Below are 15545 nucleotides of genomic sequence, written 5' to 3'. Positions count from 1 at the left end.
TACCCTGTGACTCCTGCAAGATGCAATTTCCACCCCCACACTACTACAGAAGTCAGACAGACGCTCCTAACGTTCTAAAGAGAAATGCCTAAAAAACTTTCAGCGATAAATATCTTCTGGAGTGGTCTGCTGTAAGGAAATGACACAAAAATTCACAAAATTTCTTACGTAACTTGTGGGATACTTGGGTACTGGACTAGTGCTAGTTAGTGTAAGAAAAACATGAAACTAACGAAAACTGTTATTTATTTTGCAAAAATTCTGAGAAATCACGATGCCACTTTTAGTTATGAACTGAACAAGTTATTTCCGCATTCTTTTCGGAATATGAAGTTACCTCTTAACGATAGGATTGACTAATGAAATTTCTTTACAGAGTTTAAGATTGTTATTGACTTGGCAGAATGGCTGACAGCTGCAGCTACTCAACTTGAATAATTATCCGTTACAACATTACTAGGTACGGTCGAGGCTGTCGCGTGTGAAATGGAGTGAAGTGCACTGTTGTGGAAGAAATATGGGGCTCGCAAGAGCTGTAGCACACAATACCGTAAGGTGCGATGACTGCTGTCTGCCCCGCTCGCTGCTGACAAATAAGATAACTCTCGTTCTATCTGGACTGACCTTCACCAATCAAACTCTCCCTATGCCATGATGAAGTCGAGGACTCCCATTCGCCCCTAGTCTAACTATTGGCGCGATACACCGGTCAGATAACCAGTCCACCGCGATGCCACTTAAAAATTCGCTCGCAGTCGTTTAACTGTAACTCTGTCCGTTCACACCGCACAATAAGTGTGGCGGCCGACACGGTGAACAACGCTTAATCGCAAGGACTCAATACAGAGTCGCACTCAGATTCGCTCTCGACAGAGGAGCTCTCCCAGTGAAGTACTGAGGAGAGACTTGTTCCTCGCTCCAAGAGCGACAACGGAACGGCGCCTCTCCATGCCAGACGTGAAGGGGTATATATTTCGGTCTCTTCCATTACTCGTTCAGCTCAAGGCATCAGGAATATCATCTGCCAAGCAGCACTGCTCTTCTAAAACGGGAGAATGACGTTTCGTTTAAGGCGACCAATTCGGAAATCTGTAGTATGGGCGTTTGGCGTTTGCTGTCTCCCTGTGAAAATCTCTGAAGCTGCGTGCTATGTTTGTAAAGAATGCGTAGGCTGGCCGCTCCCACACAATGTAGCGGAATTTGCTTTTAAGCCGAACAAGGGGTCGTTCCGCCTTTCCCTCGGGCACACGCTGTTCGCTCCACGGGCGGCCACAGGCCGACGTAGGTGTGTTGGGACCGGCCTCCTGGCGTGCGGTTGCCTCTCTCAAACTAAAAGCTGCTGTGTGTGACCCTCATGTCTTGAATGTGTGTGTGTACGCCAGCCTCGAGTATTTCAACCACGGTGCGCACTTGCGATTTACTAGTTATTTGCATATCGTTTACATGAATTCATACAACAACTGGGAGATGAAAAAGCTTGCACAGGATAGAGTAGCATGGAGAGCTGCATCAAACCAGTCTCAGGACTGAAGACCACAACAACAACAACATACAACATTGACATTATCTTATCGAGTTTGGGTTCGAATGAAGCGTCTTGATGTGTGGAATATGATTGTGAGGGCGGAATATGTAAGCAATGAAGGTCAGGAGACACCGACACTGGACTCTTGATGACTGGAAACATGTTGCCTGGTCGGACGAGTCTGGTTTTAAATTGTATCGAGCGGATGGTGGTGTACGGGTATGAAGATAACCTCATGAATCCATGGACCCTGCATGTCAGCAGGCTACTATTCAAGCTGGTGGAGGCTCTGTAATGGTTTGGAGAGTGTGCAGTTGGAGTGATATGACACCCGCGATACGCTGAGAAGCGACTCTTGACACGTGACACTTACGTAAGCATCCTGTCTGATCATCTGCATCAATTCACGTCCATTGTGCATTCTGACGGACTTGGGCAATTCCAGAAGGACAATACGACACCCCATGCACCCAGACTTGCTATAGAGTGGCTCCAGGAACACTCTTCTGAGTTTAAACACTTCCGCTGGCCACCAAACTCCCCAAACATGAGTATTATTGAGCATATCTTGTAAGCCTTGCAACGTGCTGTTCAGAAGAGATCTCCAGCCCCTCGAACTCTTACGGATTTATGGACAACCCAGCGGGATTTACGGTGTGAGTGTTCCCTCCAGCACCACTTCAGACATCAGTCGAATCAGTGCCACGTCGTGTTGCGGCTCTTCTACGTCTCGGCTGGGCCCTACAGCGTATTAGGCCGTCCGCCAGTTCCTCCGGCTCTTCGTCGTATTTTGCAGCGAGTCGTGTTTGCGTTTTCCAGTTGATATCGACTTGGCATCTTCGAGAACGGAATCTAATGCGTCGAGATAGAGCAACATTGTCCAGTATAACAGTTAATACGGGTAAGAAACTGAATCTTGTAGTATGTTTTGCCGACCTTCACACGACGCCTAAACTGTGGTAGGCGCGTTACATTCCAACACCTATATCAATTTTGGTTGCTCAAAATGAAATGTTTCTCTTTTTTGGCTCCTGAACAGCAATAGTATATCTAATGATTGCAACTAATTATTTCGTAGGTATGACAGATTATGCGAACCATTCATTAAAAATTGTGATGGAATCTTGTTGTGGAGGGCTGAATGAATATCACTTGGAAGCTTACGCCATTCTGGCCAGTGAAGTGTTTTGTCGAGAGGTAAGAGTAGCTGAACAGAATGGTCAGTGTCTTGAAAGGAGGATATAAGATGATCATCAACAAAAGCAAAACGAGGATAATGGAATGTAGTCGAATTAAGTCAGGTGATGCTGAGGGAATTAGATTAGGAAATGAGGCACTTAAAGTAGTAAAGGAGATTTGCTATTTGGGGAGCAAAATAACTGATGATGGTCGAAGTAGAGAGGATATAAAATGTAGACTGGCAATGGCAAGGAAAGCGTTTCTGAAGAAGAGAAATTTGTTAACATCGAGTATAGATTTAAGTGTCAAGAAGTCGTTTGTGAAAGTTTTTGTATGGAGTGTAGCCATGTATGGAAGTGAAACGTGGGCGATAAATAGTTTGGACGAGAAGAGAATAGAAGCTTTCGAAATGTGGTGCTACAGAAGAATGCTCAAGATTAGATGGGTAGATCACATAACTAATGAGGAGGTATTGAATAGAATTGGGGAGAAGAGGAGTTTGTGGCACAATTTGACCAGACGAAGGGACCGGTTGGTAGGACATGTTCTGAGGCATCAAGGGATCACCAATGTAGTATTGGAGGGCAGCTTGGAGGGTAAAAATCGTAGAGGGAGACCAAGAGATGAATACACTAAGCAGATTCAGAAGGATGTAGGCTGCATTAGGTACTGGGAGATGAAGAAGCTTGCACAGGATAGAGTAGCATGGAGAGCTGCATCAAACCAGTCTCAGGACCGAAGACCACAAGAAAGACAGACGAGATTTGAGAAAGTGACGTATTACACTTCTTTAACAAATAAACTTCGGCAAAGAAATTTGATAGCGTAACTCGGCCTAAGGATTATTTCATAATTAGCATTTGACCAAGTTTGAAAGTTTTATTTGGCGACACTGCACACGTGCGCAACACAGGGCTAACCGGTAGCCATGCAGTATTGTTTTTCGTTTCTGTTCAGAACTCGGCTGCAGTGGCTGGCGCGCCCTGCGGCTTCCGGTAACGACTGCACCTCTGCCACTGCCCGCCTTTGGCCGGTAGCCGTCCGCTGTGGCCGCCGCCGGTGGTTTAACGAAGCGCCGCTCCCTCCATTAGGCGGGCACGGCGCGCCCTATCTGCGCCGCATCTCGCGCACACCACGCCAGACCGGTTCGCGGCCACCCACCCTCGCCCACGCACCGCGCCGCTCGCCTGCGCAGAACTGGCAGGGTCGCACTTCTGTCGCGTCGAACGATTCTCTTCAGTCGTCGTCGGTCCCGTTCTCGCAGGATCTTTTTCCGGCCACAGCGCTATCGGAGATCCGATATTCGAGGCACACTCTTGACACGATCGTACTGGAAAATGCCCCGCTTCATCGCTGCCTCGCAGATGCTGTGTCCCATCGCTCGTGCGCCGACGATAACACAACGTTCAAACTCACTTAAATCTCAAACTGCCATTCTAACAGCAGAAACATACGTAAAAATTGCAGCAGACACTTGTTCTCTTACATAGGTGTTACTGACCGGAGCGCCGTATTCTGCCTGTTTACCTATCTATGTACACTACTGGCCATTAAAATTGGTACACCACGAAGACGACGTGCTACAGACGCGAAATTTAACGGACAGGAAGAAGATGCTGTGATATGCTTTTCAGAGCATTCAGACAAGGTTGGCGCCGGTGGCGACACCTACAACGTGCTGACATGAGGAAAGTGTCCAACCGCTTTCACATGCACAAACAGCAGTTGACCGGCGTTGCCTGGTGAAACATTATCGTGATACCTCGTTTAAGGAGGAGAAATGCGTATCATCACGTTTCCGACTTTGATAAAGGTCGGATTGTAGCCTACCGCGATTGCAGTTTATCATATCGCGGCATTGCTGCTCGCGTCGGTCGAGATCCAATGACTGTTAGCAGAATATGGAATCGGTGGGTTCAGGAGGGTAATACGGAACGCCGTGCTGGATCCCGACGGCCTCGTATCACTAGCAGTCGAGATGACAGGCATCTTATCCGCATGGCTGTAACGGATCGTGCATCCACGTCTCGATCCCTGGGTCAACAGATGGGGGCGTTTGCAAGACAACAACCATCTGCACGAACAGTTCCACGACGTTTGCAGCAGCATGGACTATCAGCTCGGAGACCATGGCTGCGGTTACCCTTGACGCTGTATCACAGACAGGAGCGCCTGCGATGGTGTACTCAACGACGAACCTGGGTGCACGAATGGCAAAACGTCTTTTTTTCGGATGAATCCAGGTTCTGTTTACAGCATCATGATGGTCGCATCCGTGTTTCGCGACATCGCGATGAACGCACATTGGAAGCGTGTATTCGTCATCGCCACACTGGCGTATCACCCGGCGTGATGGTATGGGGTGCCATTGGTTACACGTCTCGGTCACCTCTTGTTAGCATTGACGGCACTCTGAACAGTGGACGTTAAATTTCATGTGTGTTACGAGCGGCAGCTCTACACTTCATTCGATCCCTGCGAAACCCTACATTTCAGCAGGATAATGCACGACCGCATGTTGCAGGTCGTGTACAAATACAGAAAATGTTCGACTGGTGCTCTGTCCAGGACATTCTCCAGATATGTCACCAATTGAAAACGTCTGATCAATGGTGTGCGAGCAACTGGCTCGTCACAATACGCCAGTCACTACTCTTGATGAACTGTGGTATCGTGTTGAAGCTGCATGGGCAGCTGTACCTGTACACTCCATCCAAGCTCTGTCTGACGGATTGCCCAGGCGTATGAAGGCCATTATTACGGCCAGAGGTGGTTGTTCTGCGTACTGATTTCTCAGGATCTATGCACCCAAATTGCGTGAAAATGTAATGACATGTCAGTTCTAGTATAATATATTTGTCCAATGAATACCCGTTTATCATCTGCATTTCTTATTGGTGTAACAATTTTAATGGCCAGTAGTGTATTTGAATTCGCATGCCTGTACCAGTTTCTTTGGCGCTTCAGTGTGTATGTCAGCAACATTATATTCTGTTTAAAGCGCTGCATCTTCGACGAAACTCGGGTCAACAACAAATGTTGACTCGCAAAACAGCAGGTCGAAGAAAAGAAGACGCGAAACGGCACGATGGTTCGCTGGAACACCGACAGCCAGCGGAACACGTGCGAGCACCTCCGAACACGACGGGACGCAGTCCCCGCTCGCGGTCGCATGACGTTCGCACAGTGCTCGTTCGGTGTTGCAGGTTCCCTTGGGTTTGCCGCGGCTGGAGCCAGCCACTCTCCGTGAGTCCCTTTGTGAGTTTAGTAAGTCGGTGACGAGGTTGCCGGCCCGGCAGCGGTCGCTCAGGGTACGTGTGCGTGCAGCGGCGCGCAGGGGCTGGCCGCGTTAAGCCGGCCTGCGTGGCCTCGCAGGAGCCCACCCTGCTGCTGAGACCGCCCGCCAACGTCCAGCCAGTTCACTACTTCCAACACCACTGGAAATATTACAAGCCTTAAATGATGAAATGTAGCCAGTTAGAGTCACCTTTCATCTTCCCGCGGCGTATCGTTATGCAGGTCATGTATAACAATCTTAGAATAACTCAGGTTTTATAGAACTGATAGCTTTTCATATAGTTGGTTCGAGTGATACTTAAGGGGGGTAGGACGTCAAACGGGCCGCCTTGGAGCAGGAGAGGCACCACAGGACAATTTAATTTCCACTGTCTATACTTTTACAAGTAAATTCATGACCAGGAAGGATTCAGGATTCACACTCGTAGCAGCCGAATTTCAAAAACATAACAAAATAATTTTTTTTTTACATGTGAAGTTTCATGATTTTTTCACCTACTATTGGCTGCATTTGCTGCTATAGGTACACTTTCCTTCATAAGTAAGAGAGACTGTCCGATGAATTTTGCACGGCATACAAACCATACTTACAGCTGTCTCAACTCTAGAATGTATTTAATTTATAAACAAAAATGAATGAGCTGTTACATTTTAAACTTTATGTTTAGAAAAAAATTAAATTTTGTAGTTAATTATCTCAATTTTTACCACAGTTTTTAATAGATTTGGAAAATTCTAGAGTTTCATACACCTGTAAGTATGGTTTGTATGCTGTGCAAAATTCATCAAAGAATCTCTCTTAGTTGTGAAGAAAAATGTACATATAACAACAAATGCAGCTAACCGTAAGTGAAAAAATGATGAAATTTCATACCTAAAAAAAATTATTTTGTTATGTTTTTGCTCTTCCACTACTATGAGTGTGAATCCTGAATCCTTCCTGGTCATACTGACAAAGTTTCATGAATTTATTTGTAAAAGTACAGACAGTGGAAATTAAAATTTCCTGTGGTACCTCTCCTGCTCCAAGTCGGCCCGTTTGACGTACTACCCCCCTTAAACAAAATGCAAAGAGTTGTAACGAGTAGTTCTAACAATGTTGAGAGGGTAGAAAAGTTTAGTGACTGAGTAGAAATCAGAAAGAGAGTCCCAGAGGGTTCAGTTTTGAGTCCACACTGTTAGGGAGTAAGTGCAGATATTTTTACTGGTGACTGACGTTGTACCGAATGACATTACGTCAGAATTTACTTCATTTCCAAACTAATAATTATAGTTATTATGAGTGGTATGTCTTAGGTTGGTTTGTACCACCAAGTGCATATGGCGGTAAGAGCCGAGCCGTTGTTGCTTATCTTCTATTGGGCAACAGGTCGGGTGTTGAAGTGTGGATACAGAGCGGTTAGTCTATACTGACAGGCGTAATCAACTTACAAGGGGAGGCCGCCAATTGTGAAATTCAGATTCGATTCATACTGCGCATAATAAAAGCTCATGGCCAGAGGTGTAATGTGGCAAAGCGCCAAGATGCACTTCTCTGCCGTTGTCGAGAAAATCGACAGTTAAAAGAAACCGTTGCCGTGAAATACTCTCTACGATAAATTATTCTCCATAGCGTCGTGGCGCAGCGGTACGCGCTCGGGTTCGTAATCCGAAGGTCGCCGGATCGAATCTCGCGCCGTGCAACATTTTTTTATTATTAGTTTATTGTAATTCAAATATAACATGCATAAGCAATTCATTAATAGTTTTATATATATATATATATATATATATATATATATATATATATATATATATATATATATGAATTGCTTATGCTTGTTGGTGAAGGCGGATCGCTCTCCAATTGTACTGCCTCCATTTTTCCGTTTGTTTAACAGGGTGTACCAAAGCTCTCACGTCCGCACTGATTTTCAACGATGTTATAAGTTGCGCTAGGGACCGCATCTACCTTCTTTCGAAGTTAGCAGGCAACTACGCCGTTATGCGGCGGCTCGTTTCGGCCCATTCAACATCTGTCCTTCAGGTGTAACGAGCGAGTAACGGAGTTTATATTTCATACCTGCCACAGCAATATTGTGTTCGTGGGGTTTCTATTCTAATTCGAACGTTTGACTTACGCTATACGTATTCGTTTCGGAATATTGTTTTTACGTCTTCCGTTAACTATACGTGGTTAGCATTATGAAGACAATTAATAACATTTGTGAAATACAACTTTGTTTGGAGAAAACATAACGATGTTCGAAGTCGCCTGTTTTTCCACGACAAACGACTTTCAACAACTTATGCGTAATTGTTGCAACTGATTGCAGGGAATTATATATATATGTGTGTGTGTGTGTGTGTGTGTGTGTGTGTGTGTGCATATATATACACACATTTGAATTCCAAAAAACAGGACCGATGACCATGGCAGTCTGGTCCCTTTAATCCCCCAAACCAACCAACCAACCAAAAAACAAATACTAAAAAAAAAAAGGTTACATGGCACGAGATTCGATCCGGCGACCTTCGGATTACGAACCCGAGCGCTTACCGTTGCGCCACGACGCTGTAGAAAATTCTGACTCGTAGAGAGTATTTAACAGCAACGGTTTATTTTTAACTGTCGATTTTCTCGACAACGGCTGAGAAGTGCATCTTGGTGCTTTGCCACATTACACCTCTGGCCATGAGCTTTTATTATGCGCAGTCTGAACTGAATCTGAATTTCACAATTGGCGGCCTCCCCTTGTTAGTGGTGCAGTTTGTAATGGGATACTCTTTTCTAACATAACAACTTTTTTATATAGAAGTAGCCGATACCAGGATTAATCCCGAACGTTCTCACCTGTTTCACAGAAAGAATTTCATTTGATTTTGTATATGATGTATTGTATTTCAGACTAAAATGTATAAAAAGATATTAACTTGTTACACTCTGTATGGGCAATTAAAATCACTCTTCTTTTGGAAATGTTTGAAACTACGAAATGTCTCGCATACTTAAAATTCATATTATTAAAATTAGAAGAACGGTCAGCATTGGCCGTAATTTTGATGATTTATTAACAACAAAATCGATTTTCGATCACATAATGGTCACCTTCAGGGCTGGAAGTTAAACATTTCGCATAGCGATCAGTGAACAAGAGACACAAGACCACAAATGCACCTGAGTATAAACCAACTGTTCAACTGTTGGTTTATACTCAGCTCTATTTGTGGCCTTTCCTTAATCTACCTTCTAAGATAAGTCGTAAGGTCAGTATTGCGTTACGTGTTCCAATATTTCTACGGAACCCAAACTGATCTTCGCCGAGGTCGGCCTCTACCAGTTTTTGCATTCGTCTGTAAAGAAATCGCGTTAAAATTTTGCAGCTGTGACTTATTAAACTGATAATTTGGTAATTTTCACATCTGTCAACACCTGCTTTCTGTGGGATTGGAATTATTATCTGAGGGTATTTCGCCTGTCTCATACATCTTGCTCACCAGATGGTAGAGTTTTGTCAGGATTGGCTCTCCCAAGGCCGTCAGTAGCTCTAATGGAATGTTGTCTACTCCCGGGGCCTTGTTTCGACTCAGGTCTTTTAGTGCTCTGTCAACCTCTTCACGCAGTGTCATATCTCCCATTTCATCTACATCTACATCCTCTTCCATTTCCATAATATTGTCCTCAAGTACATCGCCCTTGTATAGACCCTCTATATATTCCTTCCACCTTTCTGCATTCCCTTCTCTGCTGAGAGCTGGGTTTCCATCTGAGCTCTTCATATTCATTCAAGTGGCTCTCTTTTCTCCAAAGGTCTCTTTAATTTTCCTGTAGGCAGTATCTATCTTACCCCTAGTGAGAAGCCGTAGCACACGTTAAATGAAACTTTAAGATATTCGAATGTACTAGTAGCCATCAATGTTTTTTTTTACTCAAGCTTTAATCACGTAGTTTTTATTTAAAAAGTCGTGTACAGTGACAGCCTCTGGACTGCTGTGCTCCGATGTTCGCGCTGTTGATCGCTTGAAGACGGCTGAGGCTGCTTCCTGTTCTGTAGCGAAATACGCGTGTGGAACACAGTTGAAAAGTGCTCAGAAATAGGCTGTTGTTAATATTTGTCATAAATTTGGAGAGAAATCGATTTTGAAGTTGTCCGAGGAACTGTATTAAATACAGTTGAGCCACATACGGTCGTCCGCGTACGGTGGAATCGGTAGCGTAGTAGATAAATAATTTATTGCAATATATGGTTCGCTGGTTCATGTCTCGCCCGTATCAAATTTTTTTCTCGTTCAGTTTGAATTATCTACATCTGGTATTTGTAAAATTCATCATTTTTTTATGAGTAATGCACATCTTCTTGTTTTTAATTACGTATTGCACGCGAAATTCCTGTTTTCACTTCCATTATAAATTCTCAATTATCGATATTTTATGAAAGACTGTTAATAAAGGTAGCTTAAATTAGGAAAACATAACAATTTAATTTCTTAAGGCAAAAATGAAAAACTAAATACAGTTTATTTGGACTGTGTCCACTGTTTTATACCACAGATGTAGATTGTAAGTGGTATTTTTTTTTTTTTCATGAGCCTTCTGATTGGTTTGATGTGGCCCGCCACGAATTCCTTTCCTGTGTTAACCTCTTCATCTCAGAGTAGCACTTGCAATCTGCATCCTCAATTATTTGCTGGATGTATTCCTATCTCCATCTTGCTCTACAGTTTTGTGCTCTCTACAGCTGCCTCTAGTACCGTGAAAGTCATTCCCTCATGTCTTAACAAGTGTCCTATCATCCTGTCCCTTCACCTATTCCACATATTCCGGTCCTCTCCGATTCTGCGCAGAACTCCATCATTCCTTACCTTATCAGTCCACCTAATTTTCAACATTCGTCTGGAGCACCACATCTCAAATGATTCGATTCTCTTCTGTTCTGGTTTTCCCACAGCCGGCCGGCCGATGTGGCCGAGCGGTTCAAGGCGCTACAGTCTGGAACCGCGCGACCGCTACGGTCGCAGGTTCGAATCCTGCCTCGGGTATGGATGTGTGTGATCCTTAGGTTAGTCAGATTTAAGTAGTACTAAGTTCTAGGGGACTGATGACCTCAGATGTTAAGTCTCATAGTGCTCAGAGCCATTTGAACCATTTTTTCCCACAGTCCATGTTTCACTACCATACAATGCTGTACTCCAGACGTACGTTGTGAGAAATTTCTTCCTCAAATGAAGGCGTATGTTTGATACTAGTAGACTTCTCTTGTCCAGGATACCCTTTTTGCCACTGCTAGTCTGCTTGGTTATTTTATTGCCTAGGTAGCAGAATTCCTTAACTTCATCTACTTCGTGACCATCAATCCTGATGTTTAATTTCTCGCTTGTTTCATTTCTACTACTTCTCATTATCCTTCGTCTTTCTTCGATTTACTCTCAATCCATTCATTCTCTGTACTCATTAGACTGTTCATCCCGTCCAGCAGATCATGTAATTCTTCTTCACTTTCACTCACGATAGCAATGTATCATTGATATCCTTTCACCTCGTACTTTAATTCCACTCCTGAACCTTTCTTTTATTTCCATCATTGCTTCCTCGATGTACAGATTGAAGAGTAGGGGCGAAAGGCTACAGCCTTGTCTTACACCCTTCTTAATACGAGCACTTCGTTCTTGATCGTCCACTCTTATTATTCCCTCTTGGTTGTTGTACATATCGTATATGTCCCGTCTCTCCCTATAGCTTACTCCTACTTTTTTCAGAATTTCGAGTTATCTTGCACCATTTTAAATTGTCGAACGCTTTTTCCAGGTCGACAAATCCTATGAATGTCTGTTGATTTTTCTTTATTCTTGCTTTCATTATTAACAGCAACGTTAGAATTGCCTCTGTCGTGAATTTACTTTTCCCAAAGCCAAACCGATCGTCATGTAGCGCATCCTCAATTTTCTTTTCCATTGTTCTGTAATTTGTTCTTGCAAACAACTTGGATTCACGAGCGACTGTGCGATAATTCTCGCAGTTGTCAGCTCTTGCCGCCTTCGGAATGGTGTGGATGATACTTTTCCGAAAGTCAGATAGTACGTCGTCAGACACATACATTCTACACACCAATGTGAATAATTTTGTTTCCACTTCCCCCAATGATTTTAGAAATTCTGGTGTAATGTTATCTATCCCTTCTGCCTTATTTGACGTTAAGTCCGCCAAAGCTCTTTTAAGTTCTGATTCTAATGCCGGATCGCCTATCTGTTCTAAATCGACTTCTGATTCTTCTTCTATCACATCAGACAAACCTTCCCCCTCATAGAGGCTTTCAATTTATTCTTTCCACCTATCCGCTCTCTTGTCTGCGTCCAACAGTGGAATTCCCGTTGCACTCTTAATGTTACCACCCTTGCTTTTAATGTAACTGAATTGTGTCGTGGAAACATGAAAAACAACAGTTTTCACAGCATCGAGCACACCATACAAATGCTGCTTTTTTACATTTGCCACACTGTACGATTAGAATACGAACCCAACGGAACTGATCTGGAGCCGAGGCGCGGGATTTGGCCCGAGAAGCAACAAGACTGTTTAAGTAAGCTGCCACACGTACAGGAACTGACGCACGCAGATTTTTCACACGTCACTGCCGAACGCTGGCGGCAATAGAAAGTCTCGTCATAAAAGAAGAGGAGAAAATGCGGCGCCTGGGTGGCTTCGTGGATTCTGCTATTGATCGACTCGTTATCAACGTGTCAAAAAATGGTTCAAATGGCTCTGAGCACTATGAGACTCAACATCTGAGGTCATCAGTCCCTTAGAACTTAGAACTACTTAAACCTAACTAACCTAAGGACACCACACACATCCATGCCCGAGGCAGGATTCGAACTTGCGACCGTAGCGGTCACGCGGCTCCAGACTGTAGCGCCTAGAACCGCACGGCCGCTGCGGCCGGCTCAACGTGTCAGATGGACAGTCCCAGAACTGAAATGTATTTCTCGGATTCGGATGAGGAAGGAGCTAAGAGATTATCAGACGACTGACTGTAATTCGTACTTCCAATGGCTTCAGTATTCAACAGTACGGTGAAACCCTTGCATCACACAAAAATCGCTCAGGAAAATTACCCTGCGTTTAAGTTTGGAATTTTCATCACTCTTGTTTGTAATTAGAACACTTCGTCAGGTTATAACATACCAGCCACCCCCTCCCCCCCCCCCAAATTTACTATAATAGTCGATACCCAGAATGTGTAGCCTGGTAGCGACCATTTCAGTTATTAAGTATATTAAATCTAAAACACTGTGGAGGAGTGATTTATGAGGTAATGGTATTATTTTGAGCAAAGACTGATATTTAAATACAACGACTAACAATTACATAATACGTAAGTGTGTAACATAATAATAACTATGAACCATCAATTTTTAATCACGAATATAATAATCAGTAGGTACTTCATTGAACAATAAGCAAACATAAATATTAGTATCGTTATTCCTTTCGTTAATGAACTGTAAATTGATCTCGAAATTTCTATTTCGGAAAGTTATTGTAGCCTAATCAAAAAGGTAGAACCAAAGCTAAAATTACGTAATTTCTAGCAATATGTAACTTCAAACCCAAATTTGTAAACCAGAGTTAATATCATTACCAAAATAATTAACTGATCATTGTCAGCACTCGTAATTAACTACATTACTTACGTTTGGACGCATATTTCGAAATTTTACTGTTGTAGAAAAATCAAACAGCTTGTGCATATCTAATGCAAATTTTAGGAACATTTTCTGTGCGGTAATTAATTTGTATTTTTTAAATTAACAAAATGCATTATTGTAAATAACTCATATTTACTTTTAAAGATTAAATTGTACTATTTCTAACCTGAAATTTTACGTAACAAAATGATATTTTATTTTGTACATACTCTCATTGTTAACCTTTTGTATATTTGTAAATTTTAATTGTAACTATTAATTTCACGATACTGTAATAATGAATATCAGAAACACTCATTGTTTGTGAAGTATAAATAGGGAACGCTGCCATGCAGTGCCAGTTCAGTTCAGTTCTAGTTCAGTTCAGTGCTGTGAGTCTGTCTGTTTTAGTCTGTCGGTTGGTATGTGTGTGATCGCTTTTGTTCGGGAAAGTTCTCTCTGTCAGCTGTCGTATTATCAAAGAGAATATGTATCAAGTTGGATGTATCAAGGGCTTTGGAATGACAAATAAACGTGAATATAACTGACGAGACCTGGAATGTTATTAGAAGAAAACCACGGACACCAGAACCAGGCAATATACGTAAAATTACAAAACAGTATTCATAGCCAGTACTTATCTCTACCCCAGGTGTAATAGATGATTTTTTTTAAAAAAAAAACATATATACACTGTCATATAATTAATAAAGTAGTAGATATGCGTTAAGGTGAGAACGAAAGCATGAGTTTTGCCGTATATTATTTCATTCTCTTTAAAAATTAAATTACATTCGAAGCTATGTTGTTTCTCTGCTCGTCTCTTTTCACGTCTGAACTGCAGCTACTCACACCAACGCAGGCTAGTTTGACCGCTGGCTGGCCGGCCGCTGCTGTCCGAGTTAAATGCGCCGCTAAAGCTGTTGCCCCGCACACTAAAGCTCGGTCTGTGTGCGCGTAACACGGCATTAGGCGTATACCTTTGGTCGTACTCGACTGTACTGGTCACAGCTCGGCACCCCCTCCACGTGAGACGAAATCCAATGAGAGTCAAGCAATCGCAGAAGAATACACGGCGTGGTGTTTACATCAGGTTCATTCTTATAGCGTGCAAGTGCGCCAGCCAGGCACATCCCGCGTGGATGGTGTAGTAGGTTGACGTGAACCGGTCCGTAGTTACTGATACGTGCGCCTGGGGCGCTGGAGCATAGGTGTACGGTTCAGGCAGCTGCTGCACAGACCAGGTTCTAAGTCTAACGACATATATTGAAGCAGGTTAAAGACTTACGTAGCTTTCATAGACCGAACAGCTGCCTATGACACTGTTCGGAAGGAAGGACTTCTACACAAACTGATAAAAGCAATCCCCTGCCGTATGACACTGAGACTTATCAACAACATGCTTACGGACAGAGACTTCCAGGTGATACAGGGTAACGACGTAAGCAAACAGAGGAAACTGACAATGGACTGCCTCAAGGATCAGTTCTAGCACCAATGCTCTTTAATCTTTACCTCTCTGACCTGCCTGAAACCATCTCAGGGAAGTTCAGCTATGCTGATGATATGGCCCTAGCTATCCACAGAAAACAGTTTGAAGACACTGAAAACATCCTCACAACTAAGCTAAACAAAATGCACGGGTATTTCACCAATTGCAGGCTAATACCAAATCCCACCAAGACTGAAGTCAACTGTTTTCATTTGAACAACAGAATGGCGGGATATGAGCTGAAAGTTCGTGTGAATAACCGTCAACTGCGATATCAGCCACATCCAAAGTACCGGGTGATCAAAAAGTCAGTATAAATTTGAAAACTGAATAAATCACGGAATAATGTAGATAGAAAGGTAAAAATTGACACACATGCTTGGAATG

This window comes from Schistocerca americana, chromosome X (genome assembly GCF_021461395.2).
Source record: "Schistocerca americana isolate TAMUIC-IGC-003095 chromosome X, iqSchAmer2.1, whole genome shotgun sequence".
NCBI lineage: Eukaryota > Metazoa > Arthropoda > Insecta > Orthoptera > Acrididae > Schistocerca > Schistocerca americana.
This window is presented reverse-complemented; position numbering follows the sequence as displayed.